The sequence below is a fragment of the Bombina bombina genome, chromosome 1, assembly GCF_027579735.1.
Source record: "Bombina bombina isolate aBomBom1 chromosome 1, aBomBom1.pri, whole genome shotgun sequence".
NCBI lineage: Eukaryota > Metazoa > Chordata > Amphibia > Anura > Bombinatoridae > Bombina > Bombina bombina.
The window spans coordinates 1545344604-1545369491 of record NC_069499.1 but is presented as its reverse complement, the minus strand read 5'-3'; the positions used below and the strand labels follow the sequence as shown (position 1 = coordinate 1545369491).

General features: G+C 41.0%; 1 protein-coding gene across 1 annotated transcript in view; it reads left to right on the top strand.

Moving 5' to 3' along the window:
* The first annotated feature begins 691 nt into the window (after positions 1 to 691).
* Positions 692 to 24888, top strand: part of FADS6 (fatty acid desaturase 6) — a 44077-nt gene continuing 19880 nt past the window's right edge. Inside the window, exon 1 of the mRNA XM_053708875.1 lies at positions 692 to 713. The gene's annotated coding sequence lies outside the window, so the exon portion shown is untranslated. The remainder of the gene's footprint in view (positions 714 to 24888) is intronic.

Here is a 24888-nt window from a genome sequence, read left to right as displayed (position 1 = left end):
GGCGGCCAATTGGCCGCGAGTCTGCAGGGGGCGGCGTTGCACCAGCAGCTCACAAGCTGCTGGTGCAATGCTGAATATGGAGAGCGTATTGCTCTCCGAATTCAGCGATGTCTGTCGGACCTGATCCGCACTGTCAGATCAGTCCGACAGACATTTGATAAATAGGCCTCATTGTCTTCATACATAGAATTAATAGACTTGCTTAGTTCAGAGAATGAGGGGTTAATTATAAGAAACAGGTGTTGCAGTTAGTAGTAGACTATATAGAGAAAAGCTTGCAGCTCTTTGTGGAAGTCTGAAACACATAAGACTTTTGTTAGCTGTCTTCACATGCTGTTTAGTAGAGAGTTTTTTAATGAAATTTAATAAATGAATGTGTAATGCTATCATGTGCATTTGTTTGTTTTTTTGTACTTTTCATCATATACAGCTTTGGCAGCCAAGATGGTCTGATGATCCATTTATTAGCGTCCTATTATAATCATTGCCGGGTTGAACTTGTTATCTAGGATTGAGCTGCACCTCCTTCCTCCCCTTCCTGAGCTGGAGCTGCATTTGATGAATTTGGACAAACTGGGCTTTATCTGTTGAAGACCAGCAAGGAACCGTAGCCCTAAGAAGATGGCGCCTCTGACGTGTGTGAGGTGTGATCTCTGATCATTTTGAGACTTTGACAGTTGCCGACAAGATACTGTGGGCTTTATTGAATACTGGTAAGGAACCAGAGCCCTTAGAAGACAGCGCTTCTGAGTTACGTGAGCAGTAAGCTCCAAATTTGTATACAATTGAGGGGTGTTAGACTGCCTAGAAAGAAGATAAAGCCAATAACCTCTCTGGCATTACTGTGTATGCAAGGATATTCTTTTCTTGTTGTTCTTATACGTCAGATCTATATGTTGTATGTATCTATGGTCTCTGCAAATTCCCTTGCTGTGTATGTATTGCCCTCAGTATTTATGGTTGTAGTATCTGCATATGCTTTCCCTACACATGGTCTCTATTCTCTATGTCTAGAGTATGTATATGTAAACTAAATATCTACATTATTGAGAATAATGAATGTTTAAAAGGGGTATGAAATTATTCAGATAGAGCAAACCTTTTGAAAACACTTTCCGAATTGCTTTTATTATCAAATTGACTTTTTTTCTCATGGTATCCTTTGTTAATGAGCATACCATAGTAGGCTCAGGAGCACGCACATGTTTTGAGCACTGTACGGCAACAGCAATTGCAATTATGTTTTTAACAATGTTATATACTCTTGCAGCATTAGATGGCAGCAGTGCTTGCAACAATGTATAACATTGTTACAAACACGGCTCATACACCCTCGTGAACCTTCCTAGGTATGATGTTCAACAAAGATATAAAAAGTACAAAGTAAATTTGATTTGAAAATAAAAACACAAATTAGATTTTATTTTTCAAATTGCTTACTCTGTTTGAATCATGAAAGTGTGTTTGACATTTATGTCCCTTTATCTCCTTGACTGCCAGACAGGGCTACAACAAATTGTGCAACAAAGGTGTTAAAGGGACATAGAGCAATAATTAAAATGACCTATTGAGCTAGAACAGAACTATGTGTTTAACCCCTTGCAAAATACATGGTTGAACTGTGCCCAGGAGTAGCAGCGCACTTGCCGTTCCTGAGCTGAACAAGGTAAGTGAGCCAACCGGGGGCAGCATATGTGCGTAGCTGCCAATCACAGGCATTGTTCAGCTCTAGAGCAGAAGTGTATTGTATATCTCTGGATCTGACCTTACCTGTGTGCTTAACCCCTTTTGCCATTTAAGCACCGTTCTGTGGAGGCTGTAGTGCATAATCTAATTTATGCTTACTTGATAAATTAATTTATTTCATAGTGGTGAGAGTCCATGATCCATTACTTCTGGGAATTACTCTTCCTTACCACTAGGAGGAGCTCTATAAAACTCCTCCAACCTCACATGTACCTCATTCTTATGTATAGCCAAGCAAAACAAGGTAAGAAAAATAAATAAGACATAAAAGAAGCAGGGAAAAAAATGTGCTAAAGAAAATGCTAAATGCAAAAAAACAAAGGTTGTGGTCTTATGGACTCTCATCACCATGAAAGAAATGAATTTATCAGGTAAGCATACATTATGTTTTCTTTCATACAGATGGTGAGAGTCCACGATGCATTACACCTGGGAACTAATACCCAAGCTGTGGACTCCATGAGTAATAACATAAATGAAAGTATTTAAAAAAAACAAACAAACATTTTTTCACTGAGAAATAAAAAAAAAGTTTAAATGCACTTAAAAAAATCAATCAGGCAAGATAAAAAAAAGTTAAAACAACTGCCTAAAGAAGCTGTCTACTAAGCCTGCCTCACAAGAAGCAAAAAAATAAAAATGGTAGAATTTAGTAAAATAATGCAAACAAGACCAAGTAGCTGCTTTGCAACTATGGTCAACTGAAGCCTCATTCTTGAAAGCCCAGGAAGCCGCGACTGACCTAGTGGAATGAGCAGTAATCCGTTGCAGTGTAGGCTGATCTTCCTCAAAGTAAGCCTTGCGAATCAAAAATTTCAACCAAGAGGCCAAAGAAACTGCAGAAACTTTTTGTCCTTTTCTAGTACCAGAAAAGTGAATGAACAAATGAGAAGTCTGTCTAAAATTATTAGTAGCATCAATATAATATTTCAATGCTCTAACAACATCCAAATTATGCAACTATCTTTCTGAAGCATTCTTAGGATCAGGACACAAAGAAAGGAAAACAATTTCTCCAGTAACAGTAGATATATAGAGGCCTATTTAACAAAGGTGTGTCGGACCTGATCCGACAGTACGGATCAGGTCTGACCGACCTCGCTGAATGCGGAGAGCATTATGCTCTCCGTATTCAGCATTGCACCAGCAGTTCTTGTGAGCTGCTGGTGCAACGCCACCCCCTGCAGATTCGCTGCCAATCGGCCGCCAGCAGGGAGGTGTCAATCAACCCGATCGTACTCTATTGGGTTGAATTGTGGCGATCTCTGTCCGCCTGCTCAGAGCAGACAGACAGGGTTATGGACTAGCGGTCTTTAGACCGCTGCTTCATAACTGCTGTTTCTGGCGAGCCTGCAGGCTCTCCAGAAACACGGGCCCTCAAGCTCCATTCAGAGCTTGATAAATGGGCCTCATAGAATCAAAATCGGAACCAAACAGTTTCTTTCCCTAAAAAGAAAGAGACAATAGTCTGGATTTTGGCACCAGATCTTAAGCCATAAGGCTCTCCTAGCAAGGACTGCCAAAACATGCTTTTCATACTGATACCTGCTTGTAAAAAGGCCCTATGAAAAGAATCTATTTTCCTATCCAAAGGGTCTTTAAAAGAAGTACTGTCTTCCAAAGGGATAGTAGTATGCTTAGCCAGAGTGGAAATAGCCCCGTCAACTTTAGGAACAGTTTCCCACAACTCAACAGCAGGTAAAGGATATAACTTATTAAAACCTTGAAGAAGGATTAAATGAATTACCTGGCTTAGACCATTCCCTAGAAATCATGTCAGATACCGCATCAGGGATAGGAAATACCTAAAGAAGCTTTAAAAAACTTACAGGTACAATGCACACTAAGCCGAACTGCAAAACAAAGCAGGAGACGTTTATACTTCACATCTAAAGCTTAGATAATGCTCAGCAAAGTGAAAAAAATACAGTTATAAGGGAAATAAGCGCGCCAAAACACAACATATGCAAGTACGAACATAACGTGCACTATCCCGATGTGCGTAATCCTGCCGAACTGTGAAAAAGTGAAAAAAAAAAAAAAAGACCTGCGCTAACCCGATGTGGATAGACCAATGCATGAAATTTAAACTAAGCGTGGCAACAAAAAAAAAAAATATGCACATAAATCAGCAATATAATGAAAAGGTTTTGTCCCAGGGCCATATTTATTAATAAATTATTTATATATATATATGTGTGTGTGTGGAGAAAGAGAACAGCACTCCTGAGATAGAACAAAAGCTAGAATAACTTCCATGCCTGTTCATTTAAATTGCAACTCCGGGTGCGCGTTCTTTTAGCACACTATGCCCCTTCACAGAGAAAAAATATCCTGTAGCACATCAGTCTGATCCTGCCCAATGACAGTTCAGCACCGAAATACCAGGCAATTCTTCTCTGAACAAGAGAAACAACAACCCCAGACAATCGTTTCGGCCTTCTGTGGGCCTCGTCAGTGAGGTGCAGTTGTATCTCTTTAAGGGCATGTGTGCACGGGGTCCACATCTGGCTTACCCATTACTCTTAGGGAGACCCAAGAGTAATTTACATAAATGTGAAAAAAGAGAACAGCACTCCTGAGATTGAACAAAAGCTAGAATAACTTCCATGCCTGTTCATTTAAATTGCAACTCAGGGTGTGCGTTCTGTATACTGTGTGTGTGTATATATATATAACAATAAATGCCCATAACAAGGCTATAGAGTGTCTAAATGTTAAAAAATATACTTGTTCACCAGCAAACAACCAGTAGACAGCCAAACCATTACTGAAACATATTAGCAGAGGTAATGGAATAGGAGTATATTGTAGATCCATAGGAGGAAAAAGACAAGTCCCAGCGACCAAATATTGAGGGTCTGTGACAGATTTCCTATGAGGCCAAAAAGGAGCCTCAAACTATACCCCATATATGTCCCTCTGACAAGCACTGTACTCTGAGGGGAAACCGGGCCTCAATATAGACTGAGAATCCCTCTCTCTGAAGAATCACATGCACATCTTCATTCTTCGAACCGCCTCTAGTGGAGGCAAAGTAAAGACTAAAGTACATGTGAGGTAGGAGGGGGTTTATAGAGTTATTGGGGTTTGGGAATCTTTGCCGCCTCCTTGTGGTAAGGAAGAGTAATTCCCAGGAGTAATGGATCGTGGACTCTCACCAGCTGTATGAAAGAAAGGACATTAGTCTTTTGTTCTTCACTGAATCTATAAGAGAGCTTTTTACTACGCATTACAGCTGTGTGTTTTTATGGTTGTTCATGTGCTGAATAATACACATTTGTGTTTGTATTCTTGTAGGGTGTGTCACTTACAGAGATGTGAGTGTTCCCACCAGTTATGCAATACACATATACATCGTGTTACACATACAATAGAATTTTGTTGGGGTTAAAGTCACCCAGGTAGCTCTGGTTTTTAAACTCATGAAAAATTGTAAAAACAAATATCTATTTTCTCTGACTTTTCAAGCGGATAGGGTTCTGGGGGTTTGCACACATCTACATTACTGCAAAAAATATGTGACAAAAGTAAAATCTGACAACTAATTAATATAATATTTATGGAGATTGCTTAAAGGAACGCTAAATACATTAGAATTGCATAATTAAGAAGTACATAATAAAAAGACAATGCAATAACACCAAGGGGCCGATTTATTAAAGTGCGGATGGACATGATACGATGTAGCTTATCATGTCTGCCGCACATTCGCTATCTGCATTTATCATTGCACAAGCAGTTCTTGTGAACTGCTTGTGCAATGCCGTCCCCTGCAGATTCGCGGCAAATTGGCCACTAGCAGGGGGTGTAAATCAGCCTGATCATATAGGATCGGGCAGATTGATGTCTGCAGCCTCAGAGTAGGCGGACCAGTTATGAAGCAGCGGTCTTAAGACCGCTGCTTCATAACTGCTGTTTCCTACGAGCCTGAAGGCTCGCGCGGAAACAGGGGCATAAAACTCCATTCAGAGCTTGATCATTCGGCCCCTTACTCTGAGTTTCAAATAAGCAGTAGATCTTTTTATCTGACAAATAAATATTTTTTTCCCCTGTATCATATGACAGTCATCAGTCAATCGCAGACTAGTATACGTATACCCTGTGAACTTGTGCACATGCTCAGTAGAAGCAGATGCCTCAGAAAGTGTGTAAATAAAATTAATGTACAAAATTTGATAATAGAAGTACATTGGAAAGTCTCTTAAAACTGCATGCTCTATCTGAATCATGAAAGTTAAATTTTTACTTTAGTGTCCCTAAAGTATTTTAATTGTTTTTTCATTTAACTAATATCAGCTGTGCAACTGCCATTTATTGGCTCCGCAACTGTAACCACTCAGGACCTGCAGTTCTCTGCAGCTCCCATGTGGTAATTTAACTATGTGCTTAACCCATTTGCAAAGGGTTTAACACTTAACATTGCAGAGTCACTAGTGCTAAAATGACATGAACTTATTAGAACATGTAATGTTTGCGCTTCAATGTTCCTTTAACTCTGACATTTGGGGTTTTCTATTTTACAGAACTGAAAGTGCACGCGACAGAGTTCTTAAGCCTAGTCCTTCTATATATCTGCTCCTCACTGGCCTCAGCAGAGGTGATAACATATCAAAAACAATGCATGTCTTGCTAACAAAATGACAAAGGTGGTCCTTAGTGTCCCTATACCTTTAATAAAAGGTTTATATATGCAGTTTGAAAGAGACCAACATTTTTGAAGAAATAGTTGAAACACTTAAAAAATGTTTTTTTCTCCAACATAGGTGTGTCCGGTCCACGGCGTCATCCTTACTTGTGGGATATTCTCTTCCCCAACAGGAAATGGCAAAGAGCCCAGCAAAGCTGGTCACATGATCCCTCCTAGGCTCCGCCTACCCCAGTCATTCTCTTTGCCGTTGTACAGGCAACATCTCCACGGAGATGGCTTAGAGTTTTTTAGTGTTTAACTGTAGTTTTTCATTATTCAATCAAGAGTTTGTTATTTTCAAATAGTGCTGGTACGTACTATTTACTCAGAAACAGAAAAGAGATGAAGAATTCTGTTTGTATGAGGAAAATGATTTTAGCAACCGTAACTAAAATCCATGGCTGTTCCACACAGGACTGTTGAGAGCATTAACTTCAGTTGGGGGAACAGTTTGCAGTCTTTGCTGCTTGAGGTATGACACATTCTAACAAGACGATGTAATGCTGGAAGCTGTCATTTTCCCTATGGGATCCGGTAAGCCATGTTTATTACGATTGTAAATAAGGGCTTCACAAGGGCTTATTTAGACTGTAGACATTTTTTGGGCTAAATCGATTGATATTAACACTTATTTAGCCTTGAGGAATCATTTATTCTGGGTATTTTGATATAATAATATCGGCAGGCACTGTTTTAGACACCTTATTCTTTAGGGGCTTTCCCAAAGCATAGGCAGAGTCTCATTTTCGCGCCGGTGTTGCGCACTTGTTTTTGAGAGGCATGGCATGCAGTCGCATGTGAGAGGAGCTCTGATACTTATAAAAGACTTCTGAAGGCATCATTTGGTATCGTATTCCCCTTGGGTTTGGTTGGGTCTCAGCAAAGCAGATACCAGGGACTGTAAAGGGGTTAAAGCTTAAAACGGCTCCGGTTCCGTTATTTTAAGGGTTAAAGCTTCCAAATTTGGTGTGCAATATTTTCAAGGCTTTAAGACACTGTGGTGAAAGTTTGGTGAATTTTGAACAATTCCTTCATGTTTTTTCGCAATTGCAGTAATAAAGTGTGTTCAGTTTAAAATTTAAAGTGACAGTAACGGTTTTATTTCAAAACGTTTTTTGTACTTTCTTATCAAGTTTATGCCTGTTTAACATGTCTGAACTACCAGATAGACTGTGTTCTGAATGTGGGGAAGCCAGAATTCCTATTCATTTAAATAAATGTGATTTATGTGATAATGACAATGATGCCCAAGATGATTCCTCAAGTGAGGGGAGTAAGCATGGTACTGCATCATTCCCTCCTTCGTCTACACGAGTCTTGCCCACTCAGGAGGCCCCTAGTACATCTAGCGCGCCAATACTCCTTACTATGCAACAATTAACGGCTGTAATGGATAATTCTGTCAAAAACATTTTAGCCAAAATGAACCCTGTTCAGCGTAAGCGTGGATGCTCTGTTTTAGTTACTGAAGAGCATGACGACGCTGATATTAATATCTCTGAAGGGCCCCTAACCCAATCTGAGGGGGCCAGGGAGGTTTTGTCTGAGGGAGAAATTACTGATTTAGGGAATATTTCTCAGCAGGCTGAATCTGATGTGATTACTTTTAAATTTAAATTGGAACATCTCCGCATTTTGCTTAAGGAGGTATTATCCACTCTGGATGATTGTGAAAATTTGGTCATCCCAGAGAAACTATGTAAAATGGACAAGTTCCTAGAGGTGCCGGGGCTCCCAGAAGCTTTTCCTATACCCAAGCGGGTGGCGGACATTGTTAATAAAGAATGGGAAAGGCCCGGTATTCCTTTCGTCCCTCCCCCCATATTTAAAAAATTGTTTCCTATGGTCGACCCCAGAAAGGACTTATGGCAGTCAGTCCCCAAGGTCGAGGGAGCGGTTTCTACTTTAAACAAACGCACCACTATTCCCATAGAGGATAGTTGTGCTTTCAAAGATCCTATGGATAAAAAATTAGAAGGTTTGCTTAAAAAGATGTTTGTTCAGCAGGGTTACCTTCTACAACCCATTTCATGCATTGTCCCTGTCACTACAGCCGCATATTTCTGGTTTGATGAACTGATTAAGGTGCTCGATAGTGACTCGCCTCCTTATGAGGAGATTATGGACAGAGTCAATGCTCTCAAATTGGCTAATTCTTTCACTCTTGACGCCTCTTTGCAATTGGCTAAGTTAGCGGCTAAGAATTCTGGGTTTGCTATTGTGGCGCGCAGAGCGCTTTGGTTGAAATCTTGGTCGGCTGATGCGTCTTCCAAGAACAAGCTACTAAACATTCCTTTCAAGGGGAAAACGCTGTTTGGTCCTGACTTGAAAGAGATTATCTCTGATATCACTGGGGGTAAGGGCCATGCCCTTCCTCAGGATCGGCCTTTCAAGGCAAAAAATAGACCTAATTTTCGTCCCTTTCGTAAAAACGGACCAGCCCAAGGTGCTACGTCCTCTAAGCAAGAAGGTAATACTTCTCAGGCCAAGCCAGCTTGGAGACCAATGCAAGGCTGGAACAAGGGAAAGCAGGCAAAGAAACCTGCCACTGCTACCAAGACAGCATGAAATATCGGCCCCCGATCCGGGACCGGATCTGGTGGGGGGCAGACTCTCTCTCTTCGCTCAGGCTTGGGCAAGAGATGTTCTGGATCCTTGGGCGCTAGAAATAGTCTCCCAGGGTTATCTTCTGGAATTCAAGGGACTTCCCCCAAGGGGAAGGTTCCACAGGTCTCAGTTGTCTTCAGACCACATAAAAGGACAGGCGTTCTTACTTTGCGTAGAAGACCTGTTAAAAATGGGAGTGATTCATCCTGTTCCATTGAGAGAACAAGGGATGGGGTTCTACTCCAATCTGTTCATAGTTCCCAAAAAAGAGGGAACATTCAGACCAATCCTAGATCTCAAGATCTTAAACAAATTTCTCAAGGTCCCATCTTTCAAGATGGAAACCATTCGGACTATCCTTCCTTCCATCCAGGAAGGTCAATTCATGACCACGGTGGATTTAAAGGATGCGTATCTACATATTCCTATCCACAAGGAACATCATCGGTTCCTAAGGTTTGCATTCCTGGACAAACATTACCAGTTCGTGGCGCTTCCTTTCGGATTAGCCACTGCTCCAAGGATTTTCACAAAGGTACTAGGGTCCCTTCTAGCTGTGCTAAGACCAAGGGGCATTGCAGTAGTACCTTACCTGGACGACATTCTGATTCAAGCGTCGTCCCTCCCTCGAGCAAAGGCTCACACGGACATCGTCCTGGCCTTTCTCAGATCGCACGGCTGGAAAGTGAACGTGGAAAAGAGTTCTCTATCCCCGTCAACAAGGGTTCCCTTCTTGGGAACAATTATAGACTCCTCAGAAATGAGGATTTTTCTAACAGAGGCCAGAAAGACAAAGCTCCTGGACTCTTGTCGAATACTTCATTCCGTTCCTCTTCCTTCCGTAGCTCAGTGCATGGAAGTGATCGGGTTGATGGTAGCGGCAATGGACATAGTTCCTTTTGCGCGCATTCATCTAAGACCGTTACAACTGTGCATGCTCAGTCAGTGGAATGGGGACTATACAGACTTGTCTCCAAAGATACAAGTAAATCAGAGGACCAGAGACTCACTCCGTTGGTGGCTGTCCCTGGACAACCTGTCACGAGGGATGACATTCCACAGACCAGAGTGGGTCATTGTCACGACCGACGCCAGTCTGATGGGCTGGGGCGCGGTCTGGGGATCCCTGAAAGCTCAGGGTCTTTGGTCTCGGGAAGAATCTCTTCTACCGATAAATATTCTGGAACTGAGAGCGATATTCAATGCTCTCAAGGCTTGGCCTCAGCTAGCGAGGACCAAGTTCATACGGTTTCAATCAGACAACATGACGACTGTTGCGTATATCAACCATCAGGGGGGAACAAGGAGTTCCCTAGCGATGGAAGAAGTGACCAAGATCATTCTATGGGCGGAGTCTCACTCCTGCCACCTGTCTGCTATCCACATCCCGGGAGTGGAAAATTGGGAAGCGGATTTTCTGAGTCGTCAGACATTGCATCCGGGGGAGTGGGAACTCCATCCGGAAATCTTTGCCCAAGTCACTCAACTTTGGGGCATTCCAGACATGGATCTGATGGCCTCTCGTCAGAACTTCAAAGTTCCTTGCTACGGGTCCAGATCCAGGGATCCCAAGGCGGCTCTAGTGGATGCACTAGTAGCACCTTGGACCTTCAAACTAGCTTATGTGTTCCCGCCGTTTCCTCTCATCCCCAGGCTGGTAGCCAGGATCAATCAGGAGAGGGCGTCGGTGATCTTGATAGCTCCTGCGTGGCCACGCAGGACTTGGTATGCAGATCTGGTGAATATGTCATCGGCTCCACCTTGGAAGCTACCTTTGAGACGAGACCTTCTTGTTCAGGGTCCGTTCGAACATCCGAATCTGGTTTCACTCCAGCTGACTGCTTGGAGATTGAACGCTTGATTTTATCGAAGCGAGGTTTCTCAGATTCTGTTATCGATACTTTTGTTCAGGCCAGAAAGCCTGTAACTAGAAAGATTTACCATAAAATTTGGAAAAAATATATCTGTTGGTGTGAATCTAAAGGATTCCCTTGGGACAAGGTTAAGATTCCTAGGATTCTATCCTTCCTTCAAGAAGGATTGGAAAAAGGATTATCGGCAAGTTCCCTGAAGGGACAGATTTCTGCCTTGTCGGTGTTACTTCACAAAAAACTGGCAGCTGTGCCAGATGTTCAAGCCTTTGTTCAGGCTCTGGTTAGAATCAAGCCTGTTTACAAACCTTTGACTCCTCCTTGGAGTCTCAATTTAGTTCTTTCAGTTCTTCAGGGGGTTCCGTTTGAACCCTTACATTCCGTTGATATTAAGTTATTATCTTGGAAAGTTTTGTTTTTAGTTGCAATTTCTTCTGCTAGAAGAGTTTCAGAATTATCTGCTCTGCAGTGTTCTCCTCCTTATCTGGTGTTCCATGCAGATAAGGTGGTTTTACGTACTAAACCTGGTTTTCTTCCAAAAGTTGTTTCTAACAAAAACATTAACCAGGAGATTATCGTACCTTCTCTGTGTCCGAAACCAGTTTCAAAGAAGGAACGCTTGTTGCACAATTTGGATGTTGTTCGCGCTCTAAAATTCTATTTAGATGCTACAAAGGATTTTAGACAAACATCTTCCCTGTTTGTTGTTTATTCAGGTAAAAGGAGAGGTCAAAAAGCAACTTCTACCTCTCTCTCTTTTTGGATTAAAAGCATCATCAGATTGGCTTACGAGACTGCCGGACGGCAGCCTCCCGAAAGAATCACGGCTCATTCCACTAGGGCTGTGGCTTCCACATGGGCCTTCAAGAACGAGGCTTCTGTTGATCAGATATGTAGGGCAGCGACTTGGTCTTCACTGCACACTTTTACCAAATTTTACAAGTTTGATACTTTTGCTTCTTCTGAGGCTATTTTTGGGAGAAAGGTTTTGCAAGCCGTGGTGCCTTCCATTTAGGTGACCTGATTTGCTCCCTCCCTTCATCCGTGTCCTAAAGCTTTGGTATTGGTTCCCACAAGTAAGGATGACGCCGTGGACCGGACACACCTATGTTGGAGAAAACAGAATTTATGTTTACCTGATAAATTTCTTTCTCCAACGGTGTGTCCGGTCCACGGCCCGCCCTGGTTTTTTAATCAGGTCTGATAATTTATTTTCTTTAACTACAGTCACCACGGTACCATATGGTTTCTCCTATGCTATTATTCCTCCTTAACGTCGGTCGAATGACTGGGGTAGGCGGAGCCTAGGAGGGATCATGTGACCAGCTTTGCTGGGCTCTTTGCCATTTCCTGTTGGGGAAGAGAATATCCCACAAGTAAGGATGACGCCGTGGACCGGACACACCGTTGGAGAAAGAAATTTATCAGGTAAACATAAATTCTGTTATTTATACAATTACCCCTAATGATAAACAATTGTTCTATGTTGTGCATCATGGATTGATATTATTGCATTCAGACACATTAGGCAGTTACCATATTTATTCAATTCATCAATTAGCCATAATGCTTACTGTAACACTGACAGTCTATTAATACCCCATTGCAATATGTGTGCGTTTTGCTTATAGACATCTGTGTGCTTTAAGCAGACTTTCCGTTGAATAAGGAACCTAGGTGTTTTTTAACTTTCAATTGCAGCTGCTCAGATCAATAGGAATACGTTAGAAAAGGAATAAAAAACTCACCGAGTATGCAGATAAGCAGATGATTATATAAAATGCATTTGACGTTTTTTATGTTCTGCGCACGTGACGCCTGTATTGTACATTATTTGTGATGTGTGTACACAACCAGTACATATATGTATTTATTCTATGTGCCTGCTTTCTGTATGTGCTCTGTGTTTTTATGTATATGTGACATGTACAGTGAATAAATATGTTACTTACTATGCACAGTAATGGAATTATTTGAGCCTTTTGTATTTTTATGAGCTGTATACCTCTTGAATCAATAGTAACTGCAAAACTCACTATGTACTTAATCCTCTCATATTGGTTAAAAAACCCCAGTCAAGAGGACCCCCCCCCCCCCACACACACACACACACACACTTAAAGGGACATTAAATATATAGAAATAATGATGTATTCAAAGCAATGATTAACCTGAGAATAATATGCAGATTTTTTTTTATTATATTTGTTAATGTAATATTGAAAAAAATAAAGATTCAGTGTCTATGAAGCAGTTGGTGCTGCCATGTTGTAAGTTATAGTGACATTCAAGCTAAAATTTAAATACACATCAATGCATTTCACTTTTGAATAGAAACATTTTTGCAATATACTTGCATTTGCAAAACTGCTTTTAGTAAAAGCTCTCTCTGTTTTTAGTGTGAGATTTAACCGTGCATGTGAAGCATATATTAAAGTGAATGTAAATTTAGATGAGCACTTTAATTCATCAAAATTTACATTTCACTCGTGTTTTGAAAATACTTACCTTTTTATCTTGACAGCGACTCCAGCGAATCCCCTTGTCGTCGCAAGCCTCTTCATACGTCAGAAATGACGGATCAGCCATTCTCCAATCATGGCTTCCCCCGGGGGAATCAGTGTCTGATTCAACGCCGTGATTGGAGGAAGCCGGATTCCTTATTTTAGACCCGGGAAGAGGCATTGCGACGGGCGGGGGAAGCAATGCAGCGGCTGTCGAGATTAAAAGGTATTTTCACAACACGAGTGAAATGTAAATTTTGATGAATTAAAGTACCCCTTTTTTTTTATTATTGGATTTTTAAAAAACAGGCACTTTATCATCTAAATTTACATTCACATTTTGTCTTTAATAATTCAGATAGAGCATGCACTTTTAACCCCTTAATGACCGAGGACGTGCAGGGTACGTCCTCAAAAAAAAGGCAGTTAACGCCTGAGGACGTACCCTGCACGTCCTCGGTGTGGAAAGCAGCTGGAAGCGATCCTGCTCGCTTCCAGCTGCTTTCCGGTTATTGCAGTGATGCCTCGATATGGAGGCATCCTGCAATAACCATACATGGCCATCCGATGCAGAGAGAGCCACTCTGTGGCCCTCTCTGCACCGGACATCGATGGCCGGTATCGTTGGTGGGTGGGAGCCGAATTGGGAGGCGGGTGGGCGGCCATCGGTGTTGCGCGTGACGTCACGGGGGGCGGGATCGGGATCGTGATCGTCGGGGGCGCGCACGGGCGCGCGCGCGTGCACGGGGGGGTGGCGGGCGGGCGCGTGCACGGGGCGGGAGCGGGTGGGAACCGCTACACTACAGAAAAGTAGAAAAGGAAAAGTAAAAAAAAAAAAAAATAAACTTTTTTTAAAAAACATCTAAGGGATCTGGAAGGGGTGGGGGGTTGGTCTTGGGGGGGGGGAAAGCTACACTACAGAAAAGGGACATATTTTATTAAAAAAAAAGCATTTTTTTTCACTAAACTGGGTACTGGCAGACAGCTGCCAGTACCCAAGATGGCGCACATTAAGTCAGAGGGGGAGGGTTAGAGAGCTGTTTAGTGGGGGATCAGTGAGGTTGGGGGCTAAGGGGGATCCCTACACAGAAGCATATGTAAATATGCTAACAAAAAATGCACAAAAAAGCCCAAATATACCTTTTATTTTAGTACTGGCAGAGTTTCTGCCAGTACTTAAGATGGCGGGGACATTTGTGGGGTAGGGGAGGGAAGAGAGATGTTTGGGAGGGATCAGGGGGTCTGATGTTTCAGGTGGGAGGCTGATCTTTACACTAAAGCTAAAATTAACCCTGCAAGCTCCCTACAAGCTACCTAATTAACCCCTTCACTGCTAGCCATAATACACGTGTGATGCGCAGCGCCATTTAGCAGCATTCTAATTACCAAAAAGCAACTCCAAAGTCATATATGTCTGCTATTTCTGAACAAAGGGGATCCCAGAGAAGCATTTACAACCATTTGTGCCATAATTGCACAAGCTGTTTGTAAATTATTTCAGTGAGAAACCTAAAATTGTGAAAAATTTTACGTTTTTTTTAATTTGATCGCATTTGGCGGTGAAATGGTGGCATGAAATATACCAAAATGGGCCTAGATCAATACTTGGGGTTGTCTACTACACTACACTAAAGCTAAAATTACCCCAAAAAGCTCCTTACATGCTCCCTAATTAACCCCTTCACTGCTGGGCATAATACACGTGTGGTGCGCAGTGGCATTTAGCGGCCTTCTAATTACCAAAAAGCAATGCCAAAGCCATATATGTCTGCTATTTCTGAACAAAGGGGATCCCAGAGAAGAATTTACAACCATTTATGCCATAATTGCACAAGCTGTTAGTAAATAATTTCAGTGAGAAACTGAAAGTTTGTGAAAAAATTTGTGAAAAAGTGAACAATTTTTTGTATTTGATCGCATTTGGCGGTGAAATGGTGGCATGAAATATACCAAAATGGGCCTAGATCAATAATTTGGGATGTCTTCTAAAAAAAAATATATACATGTCAATGGATATTCAGGGATTCCTGAAAGATATTAGTGTTCTAATGTAACTAGCGCTAATTTTGAAAAATAATGGTTTGGAAATAGCAAAGTGCTACTTGTATTTATGGCCCTATAAGTTACAAAAAAAGCAAAGAAGATGTAAACATTGGGTATTTCTAAACTCAGGACAAAATTTAGAAACAATTTAGCATGGGTGTTTTTTGGTGGTTGTAGATGTGTAACAGATTTTGGGGTTCAAAGTTAGAAAAAGTGTGTTTTTTTCCATTTTTCCTCATATTTTATAATTTTTTTTATAGTAAATGATAAGATATGATGAAAATAATGGTATTTTTAGAAAGTCCATTTAATGGCGAGAAAAACGGTATATAATATGTGTGGGTACAGTAAATGAGTAAGAGGAAAATTTCAGCTAAACACAAACACCGCAGAAATGTAAAAATAGCCTTGGTCCCAAACGGACAGAAAATGGAAAAGTGCTCTGGTCACTAAGGGGTTAAGCAACTTTCTAATTTACTCCTATTATCAATTCGTATTTGTTCTCTTGCTATCTTTATTTAAAAATCAGGAATATAAAGCTTAGCAGCCGGACCATTTTAGGTTCAGAACCCTGGATAGCGGTTGCTTATTGGTGACTACATTCAGCCAACCAATAAGCAAGTGTAACTCAAGCTCTGAACCAAAAATGGTCCGGTTCCTACGCTTCACATTCCTGTTTTTTAAATAAAGATAACAAGAGAACGAAGAAAAATTGATAATAGGAGTAAATTAGAAAGTTGCTTAAAATTGCTGCCCCATCTGAATCTTGAAAGAAAAAAATTGGATTTAGTGTCCCTTTAAGTCATCACCAATACAAGATACAGCTAACTCTCTCAGTAGACACACTGTTTAAAATATTTGGTGTATAAAGTATATTTAGATATTTCACGTGTACATGCACAGTAAAATCTCTCACTTAAAACTGTGATAGTTTTTACAATAAATATTTTTGTTAATCCAAGTTTATTGAATTTTTTTTTAAAGTCAAATACATTCAAGTACATTTCAGTTTTGGCTGGAATTTCCCTTTAAGTTCCCTCTTCTTCTGAGGCCAATGAGGGGCAGTTATAAATGGGTCCAATGGACTGTGCAACCAATGGCTTTGTAGAATATAGCAGTGTTAAGTCTGGAGTCTGCACTTTCATATTGGAATGCTCCAAAAGTTTAGAATTAAATTACAGGAAAAGGGAGCAAAAAAAAATAAAGTATATAACAAAAAAATTTGTTTTGTTTTACTACATATAATTAAACATTATAATCTGAAAGTTTTTACTGGTCCTTTAAAGGGCCACTGTAAGTAAATATTTTCTATGCCTGTTACTAACTAACTACCCCAAATACGCTTTTTATCAATAGCATTTCATTAACATATCTCTACCGTATATCAGAAATCTTGTCTGCAAATTTAATTGTTTTCCAAACCCACTCCGTGGGTATCCTTTGCTCTGTACCAATCCGTTTACAATACCTAGGTTTCAAAATGGCGCTTTAAACACAAAGTTATTGGTTTAAGTATTTTGAACACACAGTGCTGAAAATAGTGGGCAGGATAACGTGACATCATCAGCGAATAAAAGATATAACTTTTAGAACGTTATGAAACTTCGTTTTGGAGAAAATATAGGTCAGTAGGTTTTAATTAATGTTTATTAACTTTAATATGTTAGTTGTTTGGCTTAAAAATTATAACAGAAAGTAATCATTTAAGAGACTCATCAGAAAACAAGACTCCCATAAAAATAAACCTATACAAAATAAAACTACAGTTTTAAAGTACTGTATACTCCTGATTCCAGTAATATCTTAAAATCTTCTGTGTCTTTCGGTCACAGCAACAAGGGTCTCTCACTCTCCTCTTTCTTATTGTAGTTTGGATGTGGCCTGGTTTCCCTTCTTTCTATATAATTTTTAAAGAAATTCTGATTGACTAAATAACTAGTCTTAACTGAGGGAAGAGGGCTATGCAGACATCCCAACCTGCAAAAACTAATTTCAGGGAGGTGGCTTCTCCCGCTACTGCGCCTCCACCCCCTCCCAGTTATATATTGGACACCTTGAAACCCTAAGTAAGATACAGACTTATCATTAAAGTAGCTTCCCACTAAAGTCACATTTAAAAAAAAGTAGCTTCATTGCACAACTACATACAACAAACCTATTTTTCAGTGATTGTACGCTTGTTGTTGAATGCTTAAAGGGACACTGTACCCAAAATTTTTCTTTTGTGATTCAGATAGAGCATGACATTTTAAGCAACTTTCTAATTTACTTCTGTTATCAAATTTTCTTCATTCTCTTGGTATCTTTATTTGAAATGCAAGAAAGTAAGTTTAGATGCCGGCCCATTTTTGGTGATCAACCTGGGTTGTTCTTGCTGATTGGTAGATAAACTCATCCACCAATAAAAAAGTGCTGTCCAGTGTTCTGAATAAAAAAAAAAGCTTAGATGTCGTCTTTTTAAAATAAAGATAGCAAGAGAACGAAGAAAAATTGATAATAGGAATAAATTAGAAAGTGGCTTAAAATTGCATGCTCTATCTGAATCATGAAAGAAAAAAATTGGGTTCAATGTCCCTTTAAATATTTTAGAATATGAAGTTTAATTACGTGCAGTAAATAAGGTAGTATTTGTGTTTTATTTTATTAGAATCAGTGGGGGCTTTTTGGTTACTGATGCCTGCTTTGAGGGTTCTACAACGTCCCAACAACTAAAGGCATTCCTTAAAGAAACACCTTTCCTGATTTGGACCACATTGGATCAGGGTACTTGGAGTTTCAGGGAGACTGCACTCTATTTGCTGGCATCAGGGAGCCACTATTACAATCAGGGAGACTCCCTGAACTTCAGGGAGAGTTAGGATGTCTGGCTATGTGTTAGAATTTAGAACCTCCTCTCTTGTGATTTCTTAATCAAAAAAACAACAGGAAACTTAAAGGGATAGTAAGGTCAAAACTGAAATGTTACTTTTCAGTTTTAAATAAAAGTTTTTTTGCAAAATACTTCCATTAGCAAAAATGCTTCTTGTAAAAGTTATTACTGCATGAGCGGCATATGCACATATGCTTGATGGTTATGACTGGATTCAAACCATACCTGTTCTAAGAGATGAGGGTGGCGTGTTTTGAGCCAATGAAGATTTAATAACAATTACCTCTTTTAGGTTTTTATTTTTGAGGGGGGGCTTCTCTGTATAGAGGCGGGTCCCTTAGGTGCTGGAGAATTGCTCATGGGTGGGTTATTTAGGACCACTGAATTCTAGAAGATTCTAGGAATGGGAGGAATTTTTAAGGTTCATGTTAGACTTAAAGTACTATGAGGGTACTGGGAGGTTAGGGGCTAATGCTGTGGTATCAGTGTGGTTAGGATTTGCGCCGCGGTATGTAGTCTCAAGACATGTCTAGTGTCTATTTTATCAATAGTTAATAATTAACCATTAAGGTTCAATATCATGGCTAGTGCCCAGCTTAATATGTAATTTAACAATAAACAATTTTAGCTTTAAACAATACCACTACTGGAATATGGACTCTAGGTAAAATCAATATTGTAAGGAGTAACTGTTCATTCAGTTTTAATATTCTAATTCCGAAATTCTTTTATATTAGAAATTGTCATGAGCACATACAGTATGCAGTTACCACAGACACAGTAATTAAATATAATAAAACATGAGCAATTTAATAAAATCAGTAATGTAAAACACAGAATCAATACAATTTATAGTATTCAATCAAGCAATTGATAATTAGCAGTTCCTATTGCATACTTGAGTTAGATCTGAACTCACAGGTATATATCAAGCAGCATATACAATTACCGGCCATGTTCTTATTTGTTAATGAGAATGTCTCCAGTCCTTAGACAGGATTGTGTTTTCATTCTCAATAACTATGGGAATCCTTTGATAATTCTATTCTCCCAGATGGACTATATAAATGGATCATCTACAAAACATTTATGCAAAGAAAAATATATTGTACAGTGTCCCCTTAAGTATTCACTTTGCCAATTAATTTGAATCAATATTTATATATTTTTTTGGGGGGAGGGGGTTGAGTGAGGTGTGTGAAATGCGTTACATCAGTATTAAGTTGCTTAACAGCAGACTGCCATTAACTGGGACAGGTTTATACAGCCAGTAAAGGCTCCCACCATTAGTGACTGTTCCTCTTTATAAAGAAAAAAAAAATGGGTGCCTATTCTATAAATCATCTTTATCTGTGATTTCTGTAAAGGTAATTCTAGGACATACTGATTAATAATTACAAAGACACTCAGTGTATGCATCCCTCCCTGTCTCTGCATGCCACTTGACTGATTCCCTTATTAAACGGTCCCTCCCTGCTCTCTCACTTTACTTGTCTGGTGAGAGGTTGGCAGAAAGTTAGGGAGCGACTGGTATTCAAGGATGCCTGTTAGAATTCAGACTTGAGGAGCAGTGAGAGATTGTGCATCTCTGCAGGTGAGCTTATTCTAGGGGGACTTGTTGTCTGCATTATCTTTAGGACTGTGACACATAGTCTTGGTGACAGCCGTAGCTGTGATCTTATAGAACTTGCTCTCTCTTTGTGACACTTTAGTGCTTGTTAGTGACAGTCATGCCTGACTCTTTAATGGGAGCATTATTTGTGACTCTAATGTCTTTATAACAAGTGACAATTCTACCTGCCTCTGTGATTTTATTTCTATGTCTGTGGCTCAAATTGCTGGGACTATTGACAGTTTTTACTCCATAATCTAGTGCTCTCGGTTGATTGTAACGATGTTCTCTTTTCTTCTGTTATGTGTGATCAGTCCACGGGTCATCATTACTTCTGGGATATAACTCCTCCCCAACAGGAAATGCAAGAGGATTCACCCAGCAGAGCTGCATATAGCTCCTCCCCTCTACGTCACTCCCAGTCATTCTCTTGCACCCAACGACTAGATAGGATGTGTGAGAGGACTATGGTGATTATACTTAGTTTTTATAACTTCAATCAAAAGTTTGTTATTTTACAATAGCACCGGAGCGTGTTATTGCCTCTCTGGCAGAGTTTGAAGAAGAATCTACCAGAGTTTTTACTATGATTTTAACCGGAGTAGTTAAGATCATATTGCTGTTTCTCGGCCATCTGAGGGAGGTAAAAGCTTCAGATCAGGGGACAGCGGGCAGATGAATCTGCATTGAGGTATGTAGCAGTTTTTATTTTCTGAATGGAATTGATGAGAAAATCCTGCCATACCGTTATAATGACATGTATGTATACTCTACACTTCAGTATTCTGGGGATGGTACTTCACTGGAATTACTCTGTAAAAAGTACATTAACCTTTTAATAGGTATTTATTATGTTAAACGTTTTTGCTGGAATTTAGAATCGTTTGCATTTTCTGAGGTACTGAGTGAATAAATGTTTGGGCATTATTTTTCCACTTGGCAGTTGTTTGTTTTAATTGTGACAGTTTCGTTTCTCTCTCACTGCTGTGTGTGAGGGGGAGGGGCCGTTTTTGGCGCTCTTTGCTACGCATCAAAAATTTCCAGTCAGTTACTCTTGTATTTCCTGCATGATCCGGTTCATCTCTAACAGAACTCAGGGGTCTTCAAACTTCTTTGGAGGGAGGTAGATTCTCTCAGCAGAGCTGTGAGACTTATATATTGACTGTGATTAAAAACGTTGCTCTGTAATTTTTACGTTTCAAATTTAATTATTGTTACTTTACTAATGGGAACAAACCTTTGCTAAAAGTTGTGTTGTTTTCAAGGATTGATGCTATAACTTTTTTTCAGTTCATTATTTCAACTGTCATTTAATCGTTTAGTGCTTCTTTGAGGCACAGTACGTTTTTGTTAAATAAGATTGTAACCAAGTTGCAAGTTTATTTGCTAGTGTGTTAAACATGTCTGATTCAGAGGAATATACCTGTGTCATTTGTTCCAATGCCAAGGTGGAGCCCAATAGAAATTTATGTACTAACTGTATTGATGCTACTTTAAATAAAAGCCAATCTGTACAAATTGAACAAATTTCACCAAACAGCGAGGGGAGAGTTATGCCGACTAACTCGCCTCACGTGTCAGTACCTGCATCTCCCGCCCGGGAGGTGCGTGATATTGTGGCGCCTAGTACATCTGGGCGGCCATTACAGATAACATTACAAGATATGGCTACTGTTATGACTGAAGTTTTGGCTAAATTACCAGAACTAAGAGGCAAGCGTGATCACTCTGGGGTGAGAACAGAGTGCGCTGATAATACTAGAGCCATGTCTGATACTGCGTCACAGCTTGCAGAGCATGAGGACGGAGAGCTTCATTCTGTGGGTGACGGTTCTGATCCAAACAGATTGGATTCAGATATTTTTAAATTTAAATTGGAGAACCTCCGTGTATTACTAGGGGAGGTTTTAGCGGCTCTTAATGATTGTAACACTGTTGCAATACCAGAGAAATTGTGTAGGTTGGATAAATACTTTGCGGTACCGGCGAGTACTGACGTTTTTCCTATACCTAAGAGACTAACTGAAATTGTTACTAAGGAGTGGGATAGACCCGGTGTGCCGTTCTCACCCCCTCCAATATTTAGAAAGATGTTTCCAATAGACGCCACCACACGGGACTTATGGCAAACGGTCCCTAAGGTGGAGGGAGCAGTTTCTACTTTAGCTAAGCGTACCACTATCCCGGTGGAGGATAGCTGTGCTTTTTCAGATCCGATGGATAAAAAATTAGAGGGTTACCTTAAGAAAATGTTTGTTCAACAAGGTTTTATATTGCAACCCCTTGCATGCATCGCGCCGATTACGGCTGCGGCAGCATTTTGGATTGAGTCTCTGGAAGAGAACCTTAGTTCAGCTACGCTGGACGACATTACGGACAGGCTTAGAGTCCTTAAACTAGCTAATTCATTCATTTCGGAGGCCGTAGTACATTTAACCAAACTTACGGCTAAGAACTCAGGATTCGCCATTCAGGCACGTAGGGCGCTGTGGCTAAAATCCTGGTCAGCTGATGTAACTTCTAAGTCCAAATTACTTAATATACCTTTCAAGGGGCAAACTTTATTTGGGCCCGGTTTGAAAGAAATTATCGCTGACATTACAGGAGGTAAGGGCCACGCCCTGCCTCAAGACAAAGCCAAAGCTAAGGCTAGACAGTCTAATTTTCGTCCCTTTCGGAATTTCAAAGCAGGAGCAGCACCAACTTCCACTGCACCAAAACAGGAAGGAGCTGTTGCTCGTTACAGACAAGGCTGGAAACCTAACCAGTCCTGGAACAAGGGCAAGCAGGCCAGGAAACCTGCTGCTGCCCCTAAGACAGCATGAATCGAGGGCCCCCGATCCAGGACCGGATCTAGTGGGGGGCAGACTCTCTCTCTTCGCCCAGGCTTGGGCAAGAGATGTTCAGGATCCCTGGGCGCTAGAGATCATATCTCAGGGATACCTTTTAGACTTCAAATTCTCTCCCCCAAGAGGGAGATTTCATCTGTCAAGGTTGTCAACAAACCAAATAAAGAAAGAAGCGTTTCTACGCTGTGTACAAGATCTGTTATTAATGGGAGTGATCCATCCGGTTCCGCGGTCGGAACAAGGACAAGGGTTTTACTCAAACCTGTTTGTGGTTCCCAAAAAAGAGGGAACTTTCAGGCCAATCTTGGATTTAAAGATCCTAAACAAATTCCTAAGAGTTCCATCGTTCAAAATGGAAACTATTCGGACAATCTTACCCATGATCCAAAAGGGTCAGTACATGACCACAGTGGATTTAAAGGATGCTTACCTTCACATACCGATTCACAAGGATCATTACCGGTATCTAAGGTTTGCCTTCTTAGACAGGCATTACCAGTTTGTAGCTCTTCCATTCGGATTGGCTACGGCTCCAAGAATCTTCACAAAGGTTCTGGGTGCCCTTCTGGCGGTACTAAGACCGCGAGGAATTTCGGTAGCTCCGTACCTAGACGACATTCTGATACAAGCTTCAAGCTTTCAAACTGCCAAGTCTCATACAGAGTTAGTTCTGGCATTTCTAAGGTCGCATGGATGGAAAGTGAACGAAAAGAAGAGTTCTCTCTTTCCTCTCACAAGAGTTCCATTCTTGGGGACTCTTATAGATTCTGTAGAAATGAAAATTTATCTGACAGAAGACAGATTAACAAAGCTTCTAAATGCATGCCGTGTCCTTCATTCCATTCAACTCCCGTCAGTAGCTCAATGCATGGAGGTGATCGGCTTAATGGTAGCAGCAATGGACATAGTGCCCTTTGCACGTCTACATCTCAGACCGCTGCAATTGTGCATGCTGAGTCAGTGGAATGGGGATTACTCAGACTTGTCCCCTACTCTGAATCTGGATCAAGAGACCAGAAACTCTCTTCTATGGTGGCTTTCTCGGCCACATCTGTCCAGGGGGATGCCATTCAGCAGGCCGGACTGGACAATTGTAACAACAGACGCCAGCCTACTAGGCTGGGGCGCTGTCTGGAATTCTCTGAAGGCTCAGGGACAATGGAATCAGGAGGAAAGTCTCCTGCCAATAAACATTCTGGAATTGAGAGCAGTTCTCAATGCCCTTCTGGCTTGGCCCCAGTTAAAAACTCGGGGGTTCATCAGGTTTCAGTCGGACAACATCACGACTGTAGCTTACATCAACCATCAAGGAGGGACAAGAAGCTCCCTAGCAATGATGGAAGTATCAAAGATAATTCGCTGGGCAGAGTCTCACTCTTGCCACCTGTCAGCAATCCACATCCCGGGAGTGGAGAACTGGGAGGCGGATTTCTTGAGTCGCCAGACTTTTCATCCGGGGGAGTGGGAACTTCATCCGGAGGTCTTTGCCCAAATACTTCGACGTTGGGGCAAACCAGAGATAGATCTCATGGCGTCTCGCCAGAACGCCAAACTTCCTCGCTACGGGTCCAGATCCAGGGATCCGGGAGCGGTTCTGATAGATGCTTTGACAGCACCTTGGAACTTCGGGATGGCTTATGTGTTTCCACCCTTCCCACTGCTTCCTCGATTGATTGCCAAAATCAAACAGGAGAGAGCATCAGTGATTCTAATAGCGCCTGCATGGCCACGCAGGACTTGGTATGCAGATCTAGTGGACATGTCATCCTGTCCGCCTTGGTCTCTACCTCTAAGACAGGACCTTCTGATACAGGGTCCATTCAAACATCAAAATCTAACTTCTCTGAAGCTGACTGCTTGGAAATTGAACGCTTGATTTTATCAAAACGTGGTTTTTCTGAGTCGGTTATTGATACCCTGATACAGGCTAGGAAGCCTGTTACCAGAAGAATTTACCATAAGATATGGCGTAAATACCTATACTGGTGCGAATCCAAAGGTTACTCCTGGAGTAAGGTTAGGATTCCTAGGATATTGTCCTTTCTACAAGAAGGTTTAGAAAAGGGTTTATCGGCTAGTTCATTAAAGGGACAGATC